The sequence below is a fragment of the Triticum urartu genome, chromosome 6A, assembly GCF_056163025.1.
Source record: "Triticum urartu cultivar PI428250 chromosome 6A, HENAU_Tu73, whole genome shotgun sequence".
NCBI lineage: Eukaryota > Viridiplantae > Streptophyta > Magnoliopsida > Poales > Poaceae > Triticum > Triticum urartu.
This window is the reverse complement of record NC_141878.1, coordinates 331,981,407-331,992,397: the sequence shown is the minus strand read 5'-3', so window position 1 is coordinate 331,992,397 and position 10,991 is coordinate 331,981,407. Positions and strand designations below refer to the sequence as shown.

General features: G+C 52.5%; 1 pseudogene; it reads left to right on the top strand.

Annotated features, from left to right (window-relative positions):
• Positions 1-524: 524 nt before the first annotated feature.
• On the top strand, positions 525-5,448 carry LOC147965158 (uncharacterized; annotated as a pseudogene).
• Positions 5,449-10,991: the final 5,543 nt, after the last annotated feature.

Sequence of the window (10,991 nt, the reverse complement as noted above, 5' to 3'; positions counted from 1 at the left end):
AGCTCCTTGTGGATAGTGAGCTATTCCTTCATCTTGACGTCTCGGACGCCATCAGAGAATGCAGAGATGATGGCTTGGTCCGTCACCTTGGGGATCTTAAGGTGGACGTTGCTGAAGCGCTAGATGTACTTCTGGAGGGTCTCTCCCGGTTGCTGCCTGACGCAGTGCAGGTCACCCACAGCCGGTGGGCGGTCGTGAGTGCCCTGGAAGTTGACGACAAAGCGGTTGCGCATCTCGTTGCAGGAGGAGATCGAGCCCGGTGGCAGGTTCAGGAGCCAGGAGCGGGCGCCATCCTTGAGAGCCATGGGAAACCAGTTCGCCATGACTTTCTCGTCGCCGTTGGCTGCTTCGATACTCAGCTCGTAGAGCTGCAAGAACTCTACGGGGTCGGGGGTGCCGTCATAGCGAGGAGGCAGATCCGGCTCGAACTTGACTGGCTAGGCGACACTACGCAGCTCGGCGGTGAAAGCGTGGCAAGCGGCTGTGGTCACCGGGGCCCGCCTCGGGGGTGGAGCTTGGTCTTGATGGGGTCCGCGCCCTGCCGCTACAGGTGGTGCGCGGTCTTGCCGCCACAGCCGGTCCTGGCGCGGTGGCGCAAGGAGCGGCGGAGCATTTTCTTGCGGTCGAGGGACTTCTTGATAGCTTCTTTCTTCGCGCGCGGGCGCGGGTCGCATTATGGAGCCGCACGCCTTGGCGCTAGGGCGCCGTCTTGGGGCAGAGGTGGTGGTGGCGCTCCATGAGCTACGTCACCCATAGCTGGCGGAGGGCGAGGCGGAGAGAGGGACGACGCAGGGGAGCCCCCTGCGGCGCGGACAAGCTCGGCGATGTGGTCAAGCCAGCCCTCATAGAGGTTGTCGACGGGTCGGTAGCGCAGGAGCTCGTGCGCCATGAGGAGCGCGGCCCGTCCATCCATGGGAGGGCGACGTGCATGGGAAGAAGAACTGGCCGGGGTCAGCGATGGAGTGGCGGTGCGGCCGTCCCGCCGCACCGAGGGGTGCAGCAAGGATGCTTTCTGCTCGTTCCCCGCCGGGCCGGTCGCGGCGTTGGCGGCAGGCGATGGGGAACGACGAGGTGGCCCGCCGATGTGAGCCGTCTGAGCGACGCGAGCGGCAAGGGCAGCCGGGCGTGAAGCACGAGCGTGGCGCGCGTCTGCCATGGAAACGACGAAGCAACGGGACGCAGAGCGACGGAAGGAAGCTTCGGCGCACCCCTACCTGGTGCACCAAATGTCGGATCAAGGGTTCCGGCAAAACCCTCGAGGTTTGAACACTGGGGTGCGCGCTGAGCTTTTCTCCCTATCGATCCATGCCCTAGCTTGCTAAGATCTCGCGGATGAACTCGACGAACTCACAAGACAAAGACACAAGATTTATACTGGTTCGGGCCACCGTTGTGGTGTAATACCCTACTCCAGTGTGGTGGTGGTGGATTGCCTGTTGGGCTGATGATGAACAGTACAAGGGGAAGAACAACCTCCTAAGGTTGAGGTGTCCTTGTGCTTGGCGAACTTGTGTGGGTGAGATGCCTCTGAATGAGTTCTCCCCCTCCCCTTTTGGTCTCCGAATCCGTCCTCTCTTCTCCTATTTTCGTGCTACCTTTTTCTTGTGCCCTACTCTATTGGCTAGTTCTACTTATATAGGCCCTGGTTCTCTCCCCAAATATTGAGTGGGAAGGGAGCCAACAATGGCCAATTTGAAAGGGGACATCTAGTATAGCTTATCCTGACAAAATTAGTCTTCGCCTGCCTGCAAAAGGCTCTGGTGGTGACGCCGTCTTGGGCTCCACAATGACCTCCGGTCTTGTCGTCCTGCTGGTCTTGGTCTTGTTGCACCGATATGGAAACCTTTGCTTGATGCCTCGGTACTCCGCTCCTGCGCTTGCCCCCTTGGTAGCAAAGAGGAAGCAAGGACACTGCGCGCGTTGGTGCCCGCCTGGTATCGATCGTCATGGCTCATGTCACGAGGACCTCGCGAGGTTTGCCTTGCCCTGATCTCTCCGCCCCTCGTGAGCCTGCCTGGCGAGGCCCCTCCTGAGGAGGTCTTGAGTTGCCCGCCTCGCGAGGCTTGGCCCCTCGCGAGGGTCTTGAATGCCTCATCGATGAAGATGGGCCGTACAGACATGCTAGCTCAGCCACGCCGTGGGCCGCAGGCAGGCAAGTCTGGGGACCCCCGTTCCCAGAACGCTGACAACCGCTGCCTCCACCCTCCCTGCCGTCGACCCGCGCCGTCGCGCTCCGGCCATCGTCGACAACTCAGGATCTGACGACAACTCTGGCTCTACCAGCCTTCCCCTTGCCACTCTCCCACCCAACTCCACGTCGCAACCCTCCTCCTCCAACCCACCTCCTCCCCTTTCGTCCTGCCTCACCGACGTGCTGGACTTCAATCTGGTCCTAGACGGGACCAACTTCACACGCTGGCGCAACTATATAATCCTCGTACTTGCGCGTCACCATGTGTAAGATCACATCCGTGACGTCTCGGCTCGCCGGATGGCCGACCCTGCTTGGCGTGAAGATGACACCACTGTCGTCCTTTGGTTCTTCACCACCATCAAGGGCTATCTCCTCGACATCGTCGCCCCCGCCGGCTCCACCGCCTTCACCATCTGGACGCGCCTGCATGAGTACTTCCTCGACAACGAGGCCGAGCATGCCATGCACCTCGGTCAGGAATTCCGGGCGGCCGTGCGGGGTGACCTCAACATCAACGACTACTGCTGCCGCCTGCAAGGCATCTCCACCGCCCTTGCGGATGTCGGGGAGCCAGTGACTGGCCAGACTTTAACTCTGCAGATGCTCGACAGCCTCGGCCCAAAGTTTGCGATGCAGGTGGCTATCATCCAGTCCACCATCCCCTTCCCCACCTTCAACCAGGCTCGCTCTCGCCTCGTCCTCGCCGAGCTGACCATGGACAAGAGGGCTCGCACTGAGGGGGCGCAGGTCCTCGCCGTCCAGCATGACGAGCGCAGCGATCGCTCGGGGGACCGTGGCGGCGCTCGCGGCGGCGACTGCGGTGACAGGGGCGGTGATCGTGCCCCCAACAGCGCGGGAGGCCGTGGTGGCCATCTTGGCGCTAACCCCAACCAGCGTGGCGGTTGCGGGCGCGGACGCGGTCGTGGGCGTGGCGACGCCCCCACCGGCCATGGTGCCGGTGCCCAGCCTTGGCATGGGTATGTCGCGCCGATGGGGCTGCCCTTCCTACCGCCGCATGCCCCCTGGGTCCCACCGAATTCTGCCGGCATGCTAGGCCCCCGTCCGGGCGCTCCTCACCGGGCGTATCCCTTGCTGTTCAACACCGCGCCGCTGCCCCCTTCTCCAACCTACGGCGCTGCTCCTCCTAGTTGGGATGCCACGGCGGTGTACCATGCAGCGCCTAGTTACGCCTCTGCCTTCCCGCCCAACACCGAGTGGCTGATGGATACCGGCACCGCTTCCCACGTCACCGGCGATCCAGGTACCCTGACTACGTCTCAACCCCTTTTAGCGCCTTATACTCATCATATCATTGTTGGCAATGGCTCGCGACTCCCTGTCCTCACTATTGGTATTGCTCATCTTCCACCTCAACACTTCTATCTTCGTCACATTCTTTTATCTCCCAATATTGTCCAATATCTCATCTCAGTCCGTAAATTTACCCGTGATCATTTGTGTTCTATGGAATTTGATCCCCTTGGCTTTTTCGTGAAGGACCTAGCCACCAAGGAGGTTCTGCTGAGGGTCAACAGTGAAGGAGATTTATACCCCTTCTCTGGCAATAATGGCGCTGCTCCCACAACCGCTTTCTTCAACTCCACGCATGACCTATGGCATCGGCAGCTTGGGCATCCGATCTCCTCTACGTTTTCCCGTTTTTGCTTAGACTTTCTTTCCTCATGTAATAATGATGTTCGCCCCTCACACTTATGTGTTGCATGCAAAATGGGCAAACATACTCGGCTGCCATTTCCTACGTCAAGCTCCTAAACTGGTGCTCCATTTCATTTAATTCATTGTGATGTGTGGACATCCCCAATCGTTAGCTACTCATGCTACAAATATTACCTTGTTGTTTTGGATGATTACACACATTTTTCTTGGACCTTCCCTCTCCATACTAAATCCAAAACTTGTGACACTCTCCTTCGCCTCTTCAAATTTATTTACACCCAATTTGGCGTGCTCATTAGGTGTGTATAATGTGACAATGGTGGTGAGTTCCTCTCCATAGCTCTCCGCACCTTCTTCTCCTCCAACGGCGTTTCTTTCCGCCTCACTTGCCCCCACACTTCCCCACAAAGGGTAAAGCCGAGCGCCATCTTCGTACCACTAATGATGTCATCCGTACGTTGCAACTCCAAGCCGCCCTACCTCCACCCTTTTCGGTTGAGGCGCTACACACTGCCACCACTTTACTCAACGTTCGGCTTCGCGCACCATATATCACTTCACCCCGTACTTCCTTCTCTACGGCGTCCATCCCACATACGATCATCTTCGCACTTTTGGATGTCTTTGTTTCGCCAACTCTTCTGCCACGGCCGCATACAAGCTCTCCCCACGATCTACACGATGTATCTTCATTGGCTATCCACGGGAACAAAAAGGGTACCGTTGCCTAGATCTCTTCATGTGAAAAGTCATCATCTCACGTGACGTTACATTTGATGAGAGCTCCTTCCTTATTCTGCTTCCACCGGATCCGCAGCCACAAAAAATCATGGACTTGCCAAACTTGTCGCTCTACTTTCCCTCAATCTGCATTCCTCTTACCGCCCTCCACTCCCCAATTCCCATCGGCCCACTCCCGCTTCCCCGCCTGTCCCCACGCCTGCGCCTCCCCCGCTCCCGCCCGGTCCCTTCGCGGGCCCCACCTAGTATGCCGCCAACCGCATGCCCGCACGTGATGAGCCCATTCCCCCTCCCCATCGGGATCGACTCCCATAACGGGATCAATGCCCACCCCGCATCTCTCGGGATCGCCTCCCCAGCCTCTCTCGCAACCGACCAGATCCCGCTCGGTCTTGGCACGTCCCATGTTACTGCCCAATCCCTCCCAGACACATCTATCGCTGCCTCCGCCTAGCCCACCACCACCACCCCGTGTCGTTCATGTCTCCCCGCCAGCCAATCCACAGCCCATGCGGACTAGGGCCAAAGCCGGTTACACCATGCCCAAGAAAATACTTGACCTACATGTTGCTGATGCCCCTTCTCCTATTCCTTCATCTTATCGTGTAGCCCTTCGGGATCCGAACTAGCGTGCCGCAATGCTTGATGAGTTTAACGCGCTAATCCGGAATGATACGTGGTCTTTGGTTCCTTGTCCTGCAGGTGTTAACGTGGTGACCGGCAAGTGGATCTTCCATCATAACTCCATCCCGATGGCACTTTGGCGTGGTATAAGGCTCGATGGGTGGTCCTCAGATTCACACAGCAGCCGAGCATTGATTATGGGGAGACCTTAAGCCCCATGGTCAAACCGATGACTATGAGTCGTCCTCAGCATCGCGACGGCGCATGCTTGGTCCATCCGCCAGATGGACATCAAGAATGCATTCCTTCATGATGATCTTGCCGAGACAGTCTACTGTCAGCAGCCTGCTGGGTTCACAGACGCCATGTCACCCACTCAAGTTTGTCATCTCAAGAACTCTCTTTATGGGCTTAAGAAGGCACCCCACACTTGGTTTCTCTGGTTCACCCGGTTTCTTCATTCCCTCGGTTTTGTGTCCTCTAGACACCTCCCTCTTCATCCTACACCGTGGCGCCTCTATCGCGTACCTACTCTTGTATTTTGATGATATCATCCTCACCGCTAGTACCACCACTTTACTCCAGTCACTTGTCGCCTCCCTCACCGGTGAGTTTTCCATGAGTCATCTCGGTGATATTCATCACTTCCTTGGGGTCAACGTGCATCGCTCCACCACAGATCTGTTTCTCTCCCAGGAGCAGTGCGCACTTGAGATACTCGACCATGCCTATATTCTTAACTACAAACCCATCTCTACTCCCGTTGACACCAGCAGTAAGATCTCCAGCACTGATGGGGTTCCCTACTCTGATCCCACACATTACCGCCGCCTCCCCGGCGCCCTGCAATACCTCACCCTCACTCGGCCCGACCTCTCCTATGACGTCCAGCAGCTCTGCCTGGTCATGCATGCTCCCATCGATGTGCACTATCAGCTGCTTAAGTGTGTGCTTCACTACCTTCGTGGCACGACACACTTAGGACTCCAACTCTATCGCTCCTCTTCAGATGATCTTCTGGCATACAGCGATGCCGATTGGGTCAGGTGTCCCGACAGACGACGCTCCACCTCGAGCTTCTATGTGTTCCTCGGATCCAACTTGGTCTCGTGGTCATCTAAGCAACAACACACCATGTCTCGTTCAAGTGCCGAGGCCGAGTACCGCGCAGTTGCCAACTGCGTTGCTGAGTCGTGTTGGCTTCGTCAGCTTCTCGCCGAGCTTCATCGCCCTCCTCATCGGGCAACGATCGTGTATTGCGATAATGTGAGCGTTGTGTACCACTCCTCGAACCCCATCCAACATCGACGAACCAAGCATGTGGAGATTGACCTGCACTTTGTACGCGACCGTGTGGCACTCGGTGAGGTCAAGATGTTACACATTCCGACGGCGTCCTAGTTTGCCGATGTCTTCACCAAGGGCCTGCCGTCTTCGGTTTTTTGTGACTTCGGCACCAATCTGAACATCTTGCCTGGCGCCGTTCGGACTGCAAGAGGGGGGGTGTTGAACTGTCACGTATGATGTACACTAATGTTGATGGTTATCCATTGTATCTGTTGTAACTAGTATCCCTAGTCTGTAGGAACTTTCCTAGTCTAATACCATCACCCGGTACATGCCCTACATGTGTGGCTCCCGTTGTATATCTACCTGTAACTGATATGGAGTGAGATGCATGATTCACTGTTCAGTTCACGGAGTAGAGCAAGCCAAGGGGGCACGGGGAGGAAGCAGACAAAGGAGGAAAGGACAGTCGGCAACAGTTTGACCGTGGGCGCGCGGCGACGAGCTTCGATGAGCGAGCTACAAGAGGGTGAGAAGGGTCTAGGCAAACGGTGACAGCCCGGGGAACCCGCAAGACATGCACAGTCGCTTAACGCGACGCTAGGAGAGGGGCCCGAGCAACAAGACGCTTTGGACGCGTCCATTGCATGCCAAAATGGTGGTCACCGTGTGCGTCCGACGCTTACCCGTGCTCTGATCGGACAAAACTTGTCTGCTGGATAGGGCATACTACAGAGAAGGCTGTGAAGCAAAGAAACAAGCACCTGCGCTTAATTCGTGAATAGAGCTTGCAGTGTTTCAGTCGCACAGCAAGGTGTTTGTTGTCATCTTCAGAAGATTGTTCGGGAGTATAAAACTGTGATTTGGCTGGGGTTTAACACTTACTAAGGTCATTAAGATGGCAGGGTTTCAGCTCAAACAGAGGGGTTTAGCTAGTACTTGTAGTGCAAAGTGCCATACTGACCAGAATAGCAAGCTTTGAAGTAGCACTCACGTACTATCCTGGATTGAGCTGAAATTTGGAATAGATGGGTTATATAAGAATATGAAGTCACTGTAAAAGTTTCATACCAAATGGATACACCAAAATGGTACTTGCTTCACAATGCTTGAATCTGGACAGAAACTTAGAAAAATTGCAGAGAACAAATTGCTAGATGAATTGAGCCCAAATCTTGTGGAGATAGGTTGTATGGATAGGAGAAGTCTTAGGAAAATGTTCATCCGGAATGGAGCAAGATAAAATATACTTGCTTCACAAACTGAAAATCTGACCAGAAGCAAAGAATTGAAGGCGAGATCACGTGGATGCATTTCATGGGCTCAATTCTTGAGGAGAGCTTTGATTTGATGATATGAGGTACCATGACAAATTTCAACTCATTTGGGTTATCCTAGCTAGTACTTCCTTCACAATGAACTCCCTTAGACGAGAACTTTGAAAAATCACTGAGGAAGATTTACAAGGCAAATGGAGTTGAATTTTGGATGAGGCAATTATATGGACATGAAAAGGTGTCCAAAACGTTTGGGGTCAAATGAGCAAAGATAAATAGCACTTGCTTCACAAAGTGCCATTTAGGGCAGAATAGGAAAAGGAATATTTGGGAACTAATTTTGAACATTGCAAGGAAAAGTTTGGCCATATTTGATGAAGATATGACCCAAAAAATTTATGAGAATTATTTGGGAATTTTAGGAGTGATGGAAATATAGGTTGCTTCACAACCTATGGCAAATGGGGTTATTCCTTTAACAGAAAAAGGAATATTCCCAAGGAAAAGAATATTGGGGTTGGGACAATATGGAAATGGCAAGGTCTTGGGATGGATATGAGGATGACAAGCCACTCTGGAAAGAAAGAAGAGGTCATCTTCTCTAGTTTCCAGACCACATAGCCACGGAAAAAGAAAACTCAAGCAAAATCCTCAAAAAATCAAAAGAAAAAGAAAGGGCCAAAAATCAGGATGTGACATTCATCCTCGCTGTCCACATCGTCAGATAGGTCCTATACAAATAGGAAAACAAATTTGGCACCAAATCAATGTTTACAAGTCGTGAAGTAGGATTAGGAATTTATGGCTATTTATATATACATATCCAAAGATTATGGTTCGAATTTAAGCACATTCGTCTATGTACAGACCAATCTTGAAGAAAATAATGGCACAAACATATGTAGGTCATTCAAAATCAATTGTCAAGTCCTGGCTAGGAATTATTAGCACGAACACTAACCCTAGTCGGATTACTTGCACAAATCATTTGCACAGATGAAACATCTAATCACTTATCACTTGTACCATTCAAATAGTCAATACACTACATGGATCTATTCATCATTTGCACGAATGAAACTTACCCAGATTTCATGGGTTGGGAGAACATAACCGTAGGATTTCTATTCCAAAAAGGGGGAGGCAGGAGTAATCAGAGAAACCCTAGGATCTATTTGACACATAAATGGGTATAGAGGACTAAATAGTTGTCAGTCGTCGTCGGAGTCGTTGCCAGAGTGGTCGTTGGAGTCATGGCCGGGGTCATCGCCCAAGTCGTCACCAGAGTCGGTGTGGAACTCCGCCTCCGGTTGTGGAAGCTAGACGTCGTCGACAACATCAGGGTGCAGTGATAACTCGCCGGCGGTCACGGCAACCTCTGTCTCCATCTCCACACCGTGCTCCGGTGCTTCAGCAGCCCCGGCGTTGCCACTCCCTCTGATGGGGCGCTTCGACGACATCCTCATACCGTGACGACTTTGAGGACTGAGAGCGGCATCGAGGATGCAAGAGGAGAGAGAGGATTGTATGTGTGGCGCGGATGGGGGGTGTGGCTGCTCGGGTGCACCATTAATATGGAGTAGCGGGAGAGAGGCGGGCGGCGGCCAGACCGCTGGCTCGCCTCCCGGTAATCCAGTGCACCAGACTGCTCGAATGCCTACCGTCGTTTCACACAGCTACTCGCATGCCTCTCGACGACACTGCGCAGCAAGCACGCCTCCATCAATTCACAAACCTGCACGCATGCCTCCCGGTCTGCCTGCACGGCGGACTGCTCGCATGCGTCCCATCAACTCACGCTTGCTCGCATGGCACACGGGTCACGTGGCAGCACGTATATTGTTTTTCTATTTGCATGATTAATGCTGCCACTTTATTGCTTAACCAAAGCATGTCACGTATCCATTGTTGGTCTAACGCTCACAGTTCGAATAAATAATCCGTTTCGGATATTGGTTCCCAATTATTAATAATCTCCCGTTTGTAATTAGATGAAGATTACATCAAAACTGGTCTCAAATTTGATAAAAAAAAGTACAATGCCACTTTGTATTGGTGTCCATATGACAACATGATAAGTTTCATGAAATTAAAATAAGTTTTGGATGTACTAGAATTTAAAAATCAAGATTCTCAATGTTTGAAATTTCTTGCACGGGGAGTAAACATGCACCCATTGAGACACATGTGTTTTTGCAATCCATTTAGGTGCACTGTCACATGTGCATGTAGCTCCAATTTGATTTTTCACATTATACCTATAGAAAATCAATCAATGTACTAAAACGTCTTAATGATCTCTGGTTTTTTCGAAATTAAAACGTCCCTCCTTTGGTAACATATGTTTACCGCAGGATAATTTAACATGCATCGTAGTTGCGGTGGATTCGCGTGTGTGTGGGTGTGTGTGTCTGGGGGTGGCGGGTGGCTCACAGTACACTACGAGTTGTGAGCCACCGTGTGGGTTGGCCGTTTTGTTAGGCAGGTGCCACATCAGAGTCGTGAATTCGTTATTTAAAACATTACACAACCCTTTCATATATACATGTTTTGGCCACATGCAGTCGATGGTTGTCCTACACGACACTCGATACTTGCGTGTGACGCTTTCTATGGGCCCGCGAGGTCGTCTTCCATCACTTGGACGGACAGTCGGCAGGGAGGTTAATTTGACCAGCAAGGTAGAATCATTTTTGTTTGTGTTACGGTGGTATATAGTACGTGTTGAAGAGGTGGGAAGGGACTAGCATATATAATATACGTACGCGTCCGTGAACAAGTACACCTCACTCAGTGTCGGAACTTTTCGGTTTCTGAGTCACGTGCCACATCAAAGGTGTGAAATTGGCTATTCAAACATCACACAACACCTCTTTGGGATACATGCATGCACGCGGTGGTTATCCTAGCTACGACACTCACGTGTGACGCTTCCATCTGTGGGCCCATGAGGCCATCATCGATGCATGCATCACTTTGACATACATCGGGAGAGGTTGCTTAATTTCACCATCGAGGAGGATTCTTTTTGGGTTGTATTATGGTAGGAGCATATAGTATGCGTCGAAGAGGGGGAAGGCGACCATCATATGTAGTACGCTTCATGAACCTCACTCTGTGTGGGGGGTTTACGGTTTTTGAGGCATGTACACATCAAACTTGTGCATTTTGGGTATTCAACATATGTTTGG